The sequence below is a fragment of the Pan troglodytes genome, chromosome 2 (genome assembly GCF_028858775.2).
Source record: "Pan troglodytes isolate AG18354 chromosome 2, NHGRI_mPanTro3-v2.0_pri, whole genome shotgun sequence".
Lineage (NCBI taxonomy): Eukaryota > Metazoa > Chordata > Mammalia > Primates > Hominidae > Pan > Pan troglodytes.
The window spans coordinates 40,527,076-40,541,234 of NC_086015.1; the positions used below are offsets into that span (position 1 = coordinate 40,527,076).

General features: G+C 40.3%; 1 protein-coding gene across 4 annotated transcripts in view; it reads left to right on the forward strand.

Annotated features, from left to right (window-relative positions):
• The window catches only part of STAC (SH3 and cysteine rich domain), a 169,766-nt gene that overhangs the window by 135,453 nt on the left and 20,154 nt on the right, over positions 1–14,159 (forward strand). The gene's annotated exons all lie outside the window — the stretch shown is intronic.

Below are 14,159 nucleotides of genomic sequence, written 5' to 3' on the forward strand. Positions count from 1 at the left end.
AGTGGTTAGTCAGGGGGCCTGTTTCCTGGAACAGATGGGCCTGAGCCTAGGATAAATGTTATTCATCAAGAAGAAATTGTAAAGGGGGAGGCCAAAAGTAGCCTGTGGTTCCATTCACAAATAACAACTGTTTTAAGACAACTTGGAAGAAGCCCTGCTAAGCCTTTACTGAAGTACTCACAGCTGAGAGGAAGGGTGGCCTCAGAGAGTATAAACCATAAACTGTTTGAGACAGGTCTCAGTCAATTTAGAGGTTTATTTTGCCAGGGTTGAGAATGTGCCTGGGAAAAAAGAGATGCAAGCTACAGTAGGATAAGCGGTCTGTGCTTTTTCCAAAAAGGGTTTTGAATACTTCAGTGTTTGAAGGGGAAAGGGCATCAGGAAGGTAAGGAGGAAAGAAAAAAAGTGGGGAGGGTAGATAGTGAGATACGTGATCACATTCTTGTGAGACTTTGATTAATGCTCACTGAATCCACATGTTACAAGTGAAAGGGGGTAGAGGAACAGTCAGTTATGCATTTGTCTGGTGTTCAGCAGTAAATCTGCATTTTACATAAGATATGAATAAACACAGAGTAGAGGAAGCAGTCAGATTTGTCTCAGGTAGGTGGAGGGATGCTTTCTAGTCTTGTCTTTGTCCTGTACCTGTGAAGAAAAGCTGTTAACTTATATTGTCAGGGTGAGATTCAACAGAACTCTGTTTTAGGGTAAAGAGTTTGGGGTGCACAAGGAATTTCCTTGTGAGCAATTTGAGGGAGCCCACCTGGGGAGATATGTGGCCTTCTATCTTTGCAACTATCCGTTTAGGAACAAAAAGGAAGGCAGTTGTTGTGTGACTCAGATCCCAAGCTTAACAGTTTTTCATTTTTCTCCTTTTTTTTTTTTTTTTTTTTTTTTTGAGACAGAGTTTCACTCATGTTGCCCTAGCCAGAGTGCAGTGGCGCAATCTTGGCTCACTGCAACCTCCACCTCCCAGGTTCAAGTGATTCTCCTGCCTCAGCCTCCCAAGTAGCTGGGATTACAGGCACCTGCCACCACGCCCCACTAATTTTTGCATTTTTAGTAGAAACGGGGTTTCATCATGTTGGCCAGGCTGGTCTCAAACTCCTGACCTCGTGATCCTCCCGTCTCGGCCTCCTAAAGTACTGGTATTACAGGCGTCAGCCACCGTGCCCGGCCCTCATTTTTTCCCTTTGACATAGTGAGCTTAGAGTCCTGAGATTTTATTTTCCTTTCACAAGAGGAAGAGCTGGTTGCTGCCCTCTTGTTCTTAGGTGAGTGAATACTTTTCTTAGAAGTGCCATGGACCCATCATTAGTCTCCAAATCCCATATAAAGGCAGAGACTTTATACAGTCTCCTTTGCTACAGTTCCAGTGCAAAATAAACTTCCTTTATTTTTTTTCACACTGCCATGAAAAATTAGAAATAAACTTCCTTTATAAATTAATTTGCTCTTTCCCACCTAAACCTCTGGAGGTAATGCAGACAATGATAATTCTCTATCTTTCCACCATCAAGGGCAGAGAGCAGGACAGCAAGCTGGCAAGACAGAAAAGAGAAATTTCTGGCAGTCAGATAGGCCTGGGTCTAGTTTCCAACTCTGACACTATCTGTGTCAATTTTAGCAAACTGTTTAATCTTTTAGAGCCTCAGTTTTCTCCTTCCTAGGAAGACTGGGTATTAAACAAGATAATATAAATAAAATGTGGAATTTCATGCCCAGTACAAAGTGAGGTCACAGTAGATTTTAGACACCTTCTCTTCATAATTACATCTTTTCACAATGTATTTTCTCTCCTAGTCTTCTGAACAACCTCATTAACACCACCCTAAGGATATAGAGTAGAGAAAACACAGTTAAAGACTCTCCCTTTGAGCAGACCCAATGAGACCTTGTCCAACTGGTCCAGCAAAAAGGGGCTGTGATATCCAATATTTATCTTGGGAGCAGGTTTTGCAGTTGCTGACATGATGAGCTATAATATGAAATTTTATCACTGATACCCAAGCTGTGATGCCATCATGCATGGGGTCTCGAACATTGCTGACAATTTGAGGCCTGATAACATTAAAGGGCTACCCAGGTTCTCCTATCAGGGTATAGCAGGGTGGTATAGTGGATAATCTCCTGAAATTAAGAGTCTTGGACAGGTTCCACCAATTACCCTTATTATCAAATTTTGAAGAGCCCTGAAAATTACACTTTATGGACTGCCAGTTTAATTCATGAACAAAGCTCTTAAATGCTGCTAAAAATACATGGCCAAGTGCAGTGGCTTATGCCTGTAATCCCAGCACTGTGGGAGGCCAACACAGGTGGATTGCTTGAGCCCAGGAGTTCAAAACCAGCCTGGGCAACATAGAAAGGCACCATCTCCACAAAAATAGAAATAAAAAATTAGCCAAGCATGGTGGTACATACCTGTAGCCCTAGCTCTTCAGGAAGCTGAAGCAGAAGGATCACTTGAGCCCAGGAGGTTGAGGCTGTAGTGAGCTATGAGCACACCACTACACTCCAGCCTGAATGACAGAGCTAGACCCTATCTATCTATCTATCTATCTAAATTAATTAATTAATGAAAATAGAATACAAACTGGAGAACCCTATTATAATCAGCACTGTTGTCATTATTATCATATACTGCTCTGTGAATTAACATAGACCATATGTCACATCATCCTTCTGGCCAAGTTGGGTGTGTACATGTGTGTGATACACTTATACATGTAAATAACCTCCCACACACACTCACAGTCACACACACACACATACATGCACATACACACACACTTATACACATTCAAGTACACATTCATTCACACACACGCAAGCACACACACATTGTTAGCCAAAGCTTGATAACCCACACTTAGTTTTGATGAAATTAAATCCTGCCTTCAACACTTACAACGTAACCAGTCACATTATCCTCACTGCTTTTGGGCTCAGCAGTCTGCAAAGCAGAGTCTTGGAGTTATCACTTATTATTCACACCAAGGCACCTTTTTTAAGCTGATAAAAACTTTTCAATCAACAATGACTTTCATGACTTTGCTGAGTTGATATTTTATGTAAATAATCAGCAGATATAAATGACTTCAAGTAAACATAAACTCCTAAAACATCTTAGGGACACTGAAACAAAGGATTGAGAGTAAATAAAAGATTTAAAGGTTTGAATGCATATTTTAGCAATCATACAATGCCTGTTCCAAAGAATTAATTTTGACTTCCCACATCTAAGTCATTTTCATTTTTATTAGCTCTCCTCAAACAGATTTATATGATAATGGCCATTTTTCATAAGGGTAGAAAAAAGAAGGGAAAAAAAAGACTATAAGCCAAGAGAGGAAAAGAGGGAACTGCTCTTTCAGTATTATTAAGTCCTAAAATAAATACAAATTAATTACTACTTCAACGTATGCCAGAACACCTAAATTTGGGGGGCTTCAAAGAAAAACCTATTTTCTTTTGTAACTCCAAGTGCAAATTTAGATTCATGAATGGCCACTCCTGGAAGCAGCAAGTCTCAGATTCTCCATGGGCAAGTCTGAATGAAAGCAAGCAATCATTTCTCCCATTAGTTAGTATTTGCCAGAATTTCTGGAGATGGGATGGCCTGAATTCATCTCTTTGGGGTATTTTCAAAGCACTACTTTAAAAAGAGTTAAAAGTGATGTGGACTCTTGTATGCTATTTCCAGGATTTACTTCATCTATTCACCTCTCATCACATGATAGCCAAGCATCTGCTCTTTTCTGGGAGAACCATTCACAGGCCCTGTTCTCAAAGAGCTCAGGCAGTCATGGGCCAGGGGACCAGCAGAAGAGTAGATCAGAAGTTACAATCCAGTGTGCAGGGCTGTGGGCGTGAGGTAGCCCAGGTAACTTACAGCAGCCTCAAAGGGACGTGAAAGAAGCTGGGATTCCAGAAGGAAGAGGGGTCATGGGTGGCTGGGAAGCCTAGTTAGTGAGCAGTCACTCTCTCTCCAGCGAGGAAAACATAAGGGAAAAATGGGGTTAAACTTCAGAACCAGATAATTATTTTAAGAGGTGCCAAATCAGGGGCAAAGGCAAGCCCCATTACAAAAAGAGGTGGTGAAAATTCATGGCAGAGGCAGGAGCATATTTAGATAACTACATTAATTCCAGTCTTGATTCTGAAAGACTGCCTTAAAAGTTGGCAATGCTTAGTGAATGGACGCTTGGCTGTTTAGCTCATATTCCAGTGAGACAATGTATGGTTCTTTTTTCTCTTTCTGGAGGTAAGGTAGGAGAACCAAGCCCAATAATTCACAGGTAGAAAATGGAAGCTTAGGACTAGAACCCTTGGAGGTGACTCCCAGCCCACTGATCTTTCTCCTCCACCACACTTTCGATCCTAGGTTCATTGTTCTAAGTTTTCTCTCTGATAAAGCTGACAATTCTATTTTAATCAGCAAGAGTAGGTAACACTTTACTTTATCCCTTTTTGGCCACTCACATCACTTCTTTTAAGTGCATTAGGTTTGTTAAGTATGGTTGCTAAGACCAGGAAGTTTGTGATCTATAGAGCGTGTTACTGAGAAGTCACTCCTGTTAAAGGATAATTTTTTAAATTTAAGATAAAAACATGACTCTCATGCAATATAAATTGAACACATGTCAGAATTTTTTTTTTCTTGCTCAATTTCTTTTTTTTTTTCTATTTTATTTTTTATTTTTTTATTTTTAATTGTACTTTAAGTTTTAGGGTACATGTGCACATTGTGCAGGTTAGTTACATATGTATACATGTGCCATGCTGGTTTGCTGCACCCACTAACTCGTCGTCTAGCATTAGGTATATCTCCCAATGCTATCCCTCCCCCTCCCCCCTCCCCACCACAGTCCCCAGAGTGTGATATTCCCCTTCCTGTGTCCATGTGATTTCATTGTTCAATTCCCACCTATGAGTGAGAATATGCGGTGTTTGTTTTTTTGTTCTTGCGATAGTTTACTGAGAATGATGGTTTCCAATTTCATCCATGTCCCTACAAAGGACATGAACTCATCATTTTTTATGGCTGCATAGTATTCCATGGTGTATATGTGCCACATTTTCTTAATCCAGTCTATCATTGTTGGACATTTGGGTTGGTTCCACGTCTTTGCTATTGTGAATAATGCCGCAATAAACATACGTGTGCATGTGTCTTTATAGCAGCATGATTTATAGTCCTTTGGGTATATACCCAGTAATGGGATGGCTGGGTCAAATGGTATTTCTAGTTCTAGATCCCTGAGGAATCGCCACACTGACTTCCACAATGGTTGAACTACTTTACAGTCCCACCAACAATGTAAAAGTGTTCCTATTTCTCCACATCCTCTCCAGCACCTGTTGTTTCCTGACTTTTTAATGATTGCCATTCTAACTGGTGTGAGATGATATCTCATAGTGGTTTTGATTTGCATTTCTCTGATGGCCAGTGATGATGAGCATTTTTTCATGTGTCTTTTGGCTGCATAAATGTCTTCTTTTGAGAAGTGTCTGTTCATGTCCTTCACCCACTTTTTGATGGGGTTGTTTGTTTTTTTCTTGTAAATTTGTTTGAGTTCATTGTAGATTCTGGATATTAGCCCTTTGTCAGATGAGTAGGTTGCGAAAATTTTCTCCCATGTTGTAGGTTGCCTGTTCACTCTGATGGTAGTTTCTTTTGCTGTGCAGAAGCTCTTTAGTTTAATTAGATCCCATTTGTCAATTTTGGCTTTTGTTGCCATTGCTTTTGGTGTTTTGGACATGAAGTCCTTGCCCACGCCTATGTCCTGAATGGTAATGCCTAGGTTTTCTTCTAGGGTTTTTATGGTTTTAGGTCTAATGTTTAAATCTTTAATCCATCTTGAATTGATTTTTGTATAAGGTGTAAGGAAGGGATCCAGTTTCAGCTTTCTACATATGGCTAGCCAGTTTTCCCAGCACCATTTATTAAATAGGGAATCCTTTCCCCATTGCTTGTTTTTCTCAGGTTTGTCAAAGGTCATATAGTTGTAGGTAAGCGGCGTTATTTCTGAGGGCTCTGTTCTGTTCCATTGATCTATATCTCTGTTTTGGTACCACATGTCAGAATTTTTACATGGCTCATTAATTAATGAGAGAACCAGTAAGATGCTCCACCTTGTTCAAATGAGAACTCAATATATCACATATACATAGGCAATGAGGAATGCTGACAGGAATTTACAAATAGATGCAAAACCAGTCAGTAGTCACAGGATAAAGGGTAATAACTGACTATATTCCACCAGGCAAAATTCACTTGCATTTCTTTGGACAAAAATCATTTGCATTAATATCAGTTTTCTACGACTTGCTTGAGATGTAAAATAGCTCAAAGGCATTGAAAAAGGGGAGGTAATCTGAAAGGATATGCCAGACAGGACATCCAGATCAGTCATGTTTTTTGCCCATTTCAAAGTCTTTCATAATTTTTCCTAGCATCCTCTTGAGTTCTTTTAATAAATCTCAGAGGTTACCCAAGCAAGTAGTATTTCACAGAGGAGAAAACTTGAGTTAGAATGGTTAAGTCACTTGTTGCAAGCCATAAGAATCTCCTAAAAAATATTATTAAAATAGAGATTCCTGGGCTTCACCTAGACCTAGAGAGTCAAATCCTACTTGGAAATCTGTATGGTTAAACATCCTCCTGGATTCTGATTATCTGCACTATCTGAGAACAACTGTGACTTATCCAAAGATAGGCAGTGGGCCAGTGGCAGACTCAAAAACCAGAACAGAGGTTTCCCGATTCTGTCAATGCTCTGTGCACAGGTCTGCATTGGCTTTCTGACCTGTGACTTGTGTACATTCTAATGTCCTTCACCCTGCAAGGTTTCAAGGCAGAGTAAGACAGAATAAGGCTCCCTTGGTGTCTCGTTTCTATTCTCTAAGTATATTACTGCTTGGCAAATGCATCAACTTAATTAAAACTAAATGTAATTCTAATGCACCAATTTGATTTAAAAATAATCTTCACAGTCACCAGGACATCAAAATGCAATTAAGGCTATTTGAGGAAAGTCTCTGATGCATATTATGCTCTGATGCTGCACTATGTCAAGAAACCCAGATCTTCCCAAATGTCACTAATGTGTTTAGCAGCCTCCCTCTCACTCAAATGCCTCTCTCAATTAGGTTCTGGAGAGCGTGATCCATGACAGTTCAAGAACATTTACCAAATTCCTTCCAAATTGCCCTTCAGTTGAATGCTTTTCTCTGAGCTGGTCTATGGACTTGGGAAAGTGCAGGCAGTCTCGTGGATATCAGGCTTAAGACAAAATCAAAATGCAAATTCAGGAGTTCCTTATTACATACCCATGTGCCAAGACTGTAAAAGATTCTGGACCAAGATAATGCAAATTGGGAAATAAGTCTGGTGAAAAATTAAGTCATAGATCTAAGATTAATGGAGCCATTTGGCTGGCTCCTTTTTCTGCCCCCTTCAGCTTGGTTTTTCAAGGGTATCTATTTTTGCTGAGTGACTGGTTGCTATAAACTTGATTTAAGGTTTGTTTTGCCTAATGAATGAGAAAGGGCAGGAAATATTAAAGAGGCTCAAAATAACTATATAGTAAAGTGGGCAGTTCTGATGAGTTTTGACACGGCATGGGTGGTGCAAGAGGCAGCTTGATTTAGTGGAGTTAGTTATAGATTCAAACCTTGCCTGTAAATGGTGAAATCTCTCTTAGCCTGCCTACTTGTATGAAAATGCAACTGTTCATGACAACATTTAGTGAACATTGCCATCGCCCTCTAGGCTCAACCCTGCCAACATCTCCATTACAATCAGCCACCTGGATAATAGAATACTAGGTCCAGCTCCTGGGCCCTGATACACCTTTGTGGTCACTACGTGGAGTGGACAAGGAAGGGGAAGAGGGACAGTATGAAGAGAGGGAGAAGGTTTTCCATAGCTCCGAATCACACCAAATGTTAGCGTCTGAAGCCACTGAAGTCAAGGCTATTTCATTAACCAACCATCCCTGCCAAAAACCTAATGAGACATAAACGTAAAAGGCAATGATTAGAATAAATCTTCTAATTTACAAGTGGAAAAATGCAGGTTTACATGAAAATTAGCAATTTTAAGCCCTACTGTATATCAATCACAGTGATAAAGACTTAACTTTGAGGCCAGGCATGGTGGCTCGTGTCTGTAAGCCCAACATTTTGGGATGCTGAGGCAGGAGGATCATTTGAGGCCAAGAGTTAGAAACCAGCCTGGGCAACATCGTGAGATCCTATAAAAAATTTTGAAAGTTACCTGGGAGTGGTGTCATGTACCTGTAGTCCCAGATACTTGGGAGGCTGAGCAGGAGGATTGCTCAAGCCCAGGAGGTAGAGGCTGCAGTGACCCATGATTGCACCATTGCACTCCAACCTGGACAACAGAGTGAGACTGTCTTTAAAAAAAAGAAAAAAAAGATTTAACTTTGCAAAGTAAATATAGCTCACAATAATTTATCATGCATAATATATAAGTATATAAATATAATTGAGATAGCCAATCCTCAAAGAGACATCTATTTGGGATTTTTGTTTGGGATCAGTTCTATATTTGTTTGTCATCTCCCCACCATGCTAGCATTTGCTTCTCCCTCAGGGATGACCCTTACTTTAAACAGTTTATTGTCTTTATCCTTTGAAATTACTGACATCTTGAAGGCAGTAACTATGTCTTTACAATAACAGCCACCATCTAATGGGGGCTTATCTAAATATGCATTACAAATATTTTGTCATTTAGTCCTCAAAAACTATTGATGGGGTAAGTGCTATTATCCTAACCTTACAGATAAGAAAACCCAGGCTTAGATAATTTTTTTGATTTTTGTATCCCCCAATGCACACCCAATACCTGATGTTTTATAAACATTTAGAAAATACTTGAATGTCATAGAGTTTTCCTAGGATAAATGAGCAGAAATGGAGGAGTGAGACAAGACTCCTTTTCTTTGAATTTTAAAGCATTCAGAAAGCAAAGGCCCTAGGGCATTCTGCTTTTACCATGTGCTTCCCAAAGTAGGGCCAATCTGAGGTCTCAGGCTTGTCTCAGATAGTAGAGAAAGTGTTTCTCTCAGAAGCAGTGTCCTCATCTGGAGGGTGTCATGTCTCCTCTCCTAGGAATTTGTGCTCTACTTGGGGATTGGAGAGAGGCTGGGCTGGGCGGGGGATGCCTCAGGACAACTCATACTCCTTCCTCCAAGAGCCCACCCTGGAAGATCAAACCATCTTTCTAACATCTTGCAGAATAGTTCCATGTAGCTGGCCAAGCTCAGCTCATATCATTCATACCCTCTGTGTACACTGAGTCCCTGCAGACAGTTTACCCGGTGGTGGAAGAGATGGTTCCAATGCCCATATGAAAAACTGAGAAATAAGAGAGACAGGACTGCTGAGAATGAACCCAGAAAGCAACCATTGGTTCTCACGCACATGTGTGCAAGTACACACACACTCAAAATTAAACCCTGTCCTCCTCACTGGTAAGCCATAATTCTGTAGTTGCTTTTGTTATTTTATTCTAATTCTTGTGAGCTCACAGCCCTTTCACCATTTCAAGAGTTCCTATAAATCATTATATAACTAACTTGCAAATCTTCCTCTGGGCCTATGGCAAATTTTACTGAGCAAACAAAAGCAAAAGGCCAGCTGTGGTGCTCTGACCTCTTTTCACTAAAGGAAACTGATGCTTCAATTGTTTATGAATTGCATTATACTTTACATCATGGTATACAATTGTGGATTACAATGTAAGCAAAACCTTTACCTGAATGTACAATGCTCTGATTGAACTAAGCAAAGGAAATGTTTTTTAAGTAACTGGGGGCCCATCAAGTTGGTCCCAAGAATTTGGAAATAGAGTTAAATTGTAAAATCTAGACGTAATGTATCAATAACATAAAGTCTCCTAAAAGCAAGAGAATAACTATTAAGCCAGAGAAGGACTTTTCTCAAATGTGCCTGTAGTGTGATAACCTGAATGAAGAATTATTCCATGGAAAGGGCCTGACAGCCACAGAAGCATGAAACAACTGAGGGCAGAGTCATGGATTAGCCAAGTCTAACCTGGGGAAAGGAGAATTTTAAGCATTAGGCCACCATTCCTCTGGGACCAATGGCAAGGCTCTCCCTAAATTGAGCCAGTTGGCAGAATGTTTTCATTTGTTTCTTTGATGACATCGCACAACACACCAACACCATGGCAAGAGAAGATAACTAAATTAAGAAAGGGTTCAGAAGAAAACTCACAGTTGAGAGTGAAGGGTTGCCACTAAGGGCAACACAGAAGGTTGCTGTGGGAGTCAGGGTAACAGGAAGCTGGAGCTACAGTAGGCAGATTATGTATGGCAGGCTGTGGGGTAGGCTAGGTTTCCAGGGGCTCCCTGTAGATTGATTAATTTGAATAATTTTCACAGGTTCCAGGGCACAGGGGATGTCCCACATTATCTAGTACCTGGCTCTAGAGTGGGACATTAGGGGTGGTACAGAGTGGCCCAGAGTACAAGAGCCCTCATCAAGGAGTTGTTGGGGTGCGGACTTAATCAGCTGCTTAAGAAGGGGAACTGATCAGCCTCCAGCTAGAGCCTCAAAACTGGGTCAAGACTAATTTTTAGCAAATAATAATAAGCGGGCCAGGCGCGGTGGCTCACGCCTGTAATCCCAGCACTTTGGGAGGCTGAGGCAGGCAGATCATGAAGTCAGGAGTTCGAGACCAGCCTGGCCAACGTGGTGAAACCCTGTCTCTACTAAAAATACAAAAATCAGCCAGGCATGGTAGCGGGCGCCTTTCATCCCAGCTACTTAGGAGGCTGAGGCAGAAGAATCGCTTGAACCTGGGAGGCAGAGGTTGCAGTGAACCGAGATAGCACCACTGCACTCCAGCCTGGGCGACAGAGTGAAACTCCATCTCAAATAAATAAATAAATAAATAAAATATATGTATATAAAAAATAATAAGCTATGTTACACAGAGTGGTTTCATCTTGCATGCCTACTCAGATCCACCACCTAGAGCCCAGTGTTGAAAAGGATTCTAAATCAGAAGGCAGGCTCTGTGGGAAAGAGTACTGAGATTGTTGGGTGATGCCTGGAAGGGTATGGGGGCAGTAAAAAATCCCACAAGCCACAGATTTGCTGGTCTAGATGTTAGAGAGTTACTACCTTGGATTCAAGGGCTATCCTCGAGCAAGATCCTCTCTATAGTGAAAAAGAGGCATTAGCTATCTCTGCCAGGTACTTAGAGTATTTGACTAATCTCTAGAGGAGTCTACTGGTCCTTTTTGGCTACATCTTCTAATTTCCCTCATAGTCCTTAAGCCAATTTACAATTATATACTTAATAATTATACATATGTGATATGTTTATTGTTAGTATCTATTTATTAAGTTTTTTATCTATTTACTTGTTTATTGTCTATCTTTCTCACTATACTATTAGCTCTAGTGAGGATTTTATTCACCAGAGTAAACCCAGTGCCTAGTAAGATGACACTCTTTCAGAGCCCACATTCTATAAATATGTGTTGAATGAGTGGGTAAACAAAAACCAAGGAAATAATAAATGGATAAATAAATCACTCACCAAGCAATTTTCTGATCCTGGTGGAGCTCTTTTTTAGGAAAGGACAGAACCCTCATCACACTTCCAGAAGTATGTCTGGTATTTCTCATAAGATTATAGCCTGTTATCCCAGTGAGTGCCTTATTCTAATGTGTAATTCAGTTAACGAGGGTCAAGTGCTGGGGACCGTCCACCTCTAGGCACAGCCAAGAGTGAGTCTCTCAGTAGACTATAAAAATAGAGGTCGGATTGAGGCAGCACCCTCTTTCACCCTTAGGGAAAGGTACCTCCCACAGTCTGCCTCTTTCACTCTTAGGGAAAGGTACCTCCCCCAGCTTTATTCCCTATTTACAGTTTCTACCAGAGCAGCAGCAAAGTCATTGTGTTTGATACTAACTCATGGTTTCTTAGGTTACTGGTTTAAATAAAATCTGCTGGGGCTTAGAAGATTTTTCTACATTGACTTTCATCCTTGCTGCTTAATTAAATCCCTGACCTGGGAAAGAGTGATTTTCAGCCACCTCGCTTTCTGTGGCATCAGCATGAAACTGTGACTGTTGAAATACCAAAATGCCAGTTGTGCTTAATGCTGCAGGTGTGACAAGCCTGTTATATTTGGAATCCCTGATGAAGGTAGATATTAACTGAGAATTGAAAATGACAGCAAAGGAGATTGGATCAGAATAGCAAAATGAATACTCAAATCTACTTTTGCTCCAATTCCTAAACATGTCAGAAAATACTTTTTTTTTTAACACATCTATAACAGTACTAGAAAACAAGACCGCATGCTAAGAGAGAACCAGAAATCTTGGGAATTTCCTCGCAGACTACAGCAAATGCAGTTGAATTGTGAACAATGAAGATGACCAGAGACCAAAGAATACTCAGGACAAAACAGCTATAGAAGGGGGAGCACATTTAAAGAGACACGGAATGCACAGGACTTCACTGAAAAGCGTGACAGTCTGCAATGGATTGATTGCATTAATGGCCCTAATTATTCACCCCTCCCTATATTCATGCCCCTGTCATGGGACTTTGCAGTTCCTCCCAAAACAGAGGTGGACGGAGCCTGTTACCCTATCCCTTGAGTCTGAACTGGCCTTGAGACTTGTTTTGGCCAATGAAATGAAGCAAAGTGACAATGTGTCAGTTCTGGATCTAAGCCTTAGAGGCATCGTGTGCTTTGCATGTTTCCATGCACTGCTCCTGAACTTTGATCATTGCTATGAAACTGACCTTCCAAGGGATGAGAAATGTGGAATAGGGCAAAGTCACCCCAGTCACCTCAGCAAAAGCCAGCCAACACCCAGACCTGTGAGTGAGTCATTGGGGTTTTGTGGCTGTTTATCACACAGCATTACTGTGACAATACATAAGTGATACAGTCTCAACTGTATTCATAGCACCGCATTACTACTTATAATGAACAATTGGCAGCAATGATGTTGAACTCCAGAATTAAGCCAACACCTATACTCTAAAGAAAAAGAACCCATGCCTAAGGAGGGCTCTTATGTGAGCATAGAAGCCTGGGAAATAAGAACTGTGTTGAGATAACTCTGGACCTTCAGACCTTCTAGAGGGCATGGAAAAAAGGAAAAGGCAGCTCTACTTAGGAGAAAAATAAACTGACCTTTTCTCTCACCAGTGGTAAGAAAATCCTCCTTGCTACAGCTATTAGGATAGGAGGAGGAGGCGGCACCATACTGCTTATCTGCTATACGTTCAAGTATCCAAAAGGCAGGAGACGCACCAATTGACACACGCTGCTCCCTTAAACAGAGCCTGTAAATAGCCCTTGCACTTGAAAGGGAGACCCATGGCAGACCATAGGTATAGAATAGCGGAGAAGCCTGTCCACATCCACCTACCTCCATTTTCCATTTTCAGTCTTTCATAAAAAGAGATAACCAAGAAATATTAGATTTTAGAAAAAATACTTGACATAAAAAAGAAGTAATAAGATAAAGGATAGGCCAACTAATTTCAGAGGAAACAAATATTCAGTAAAAGAAAGAAATATTGTTTTGAAAATATAATAATCTCTATACAATCCATTATAACATTGCATCCATGATGGAAAGCCACTTTCAGAACTCTTTCAGAAAAGAATAAGGAAATAATGAGAAAGAAAGAAAAATTTCAGAAATAATAAAGAACCCTTAGAAACTATTTTTTTCTAAAAATGTTTTCTGAAAACTTTTTCTAAAACAATTCTCAGTATTATGATAAATAATAGAAGACAAGCCCAAATACAAAATAAATAATCAGGAAAATAAAATTGAGAAAAAAATTTAAGAACATAGAGGAAAATAAGACTGTAAGTACGTAAGAAAGACAAAAAATGTGAGGATGGATTCAGAAGGTCCAGTATGTGTTGACTAGAAGTTCCAGAAGGAAAGAAGAGAGAACATCATAGATGGGAGAAAAACACGAAAGAAATAGTAGAGAAAATTTTCCCAGTGTGAAAAATAACAGCCTTCCAATTGTCACAGCTGTGTTGAATAGAAAGAATTAAACAACAAAAACACATTAGTCTTTAGCCAAACCCAAGTAATTCTTGATGAAT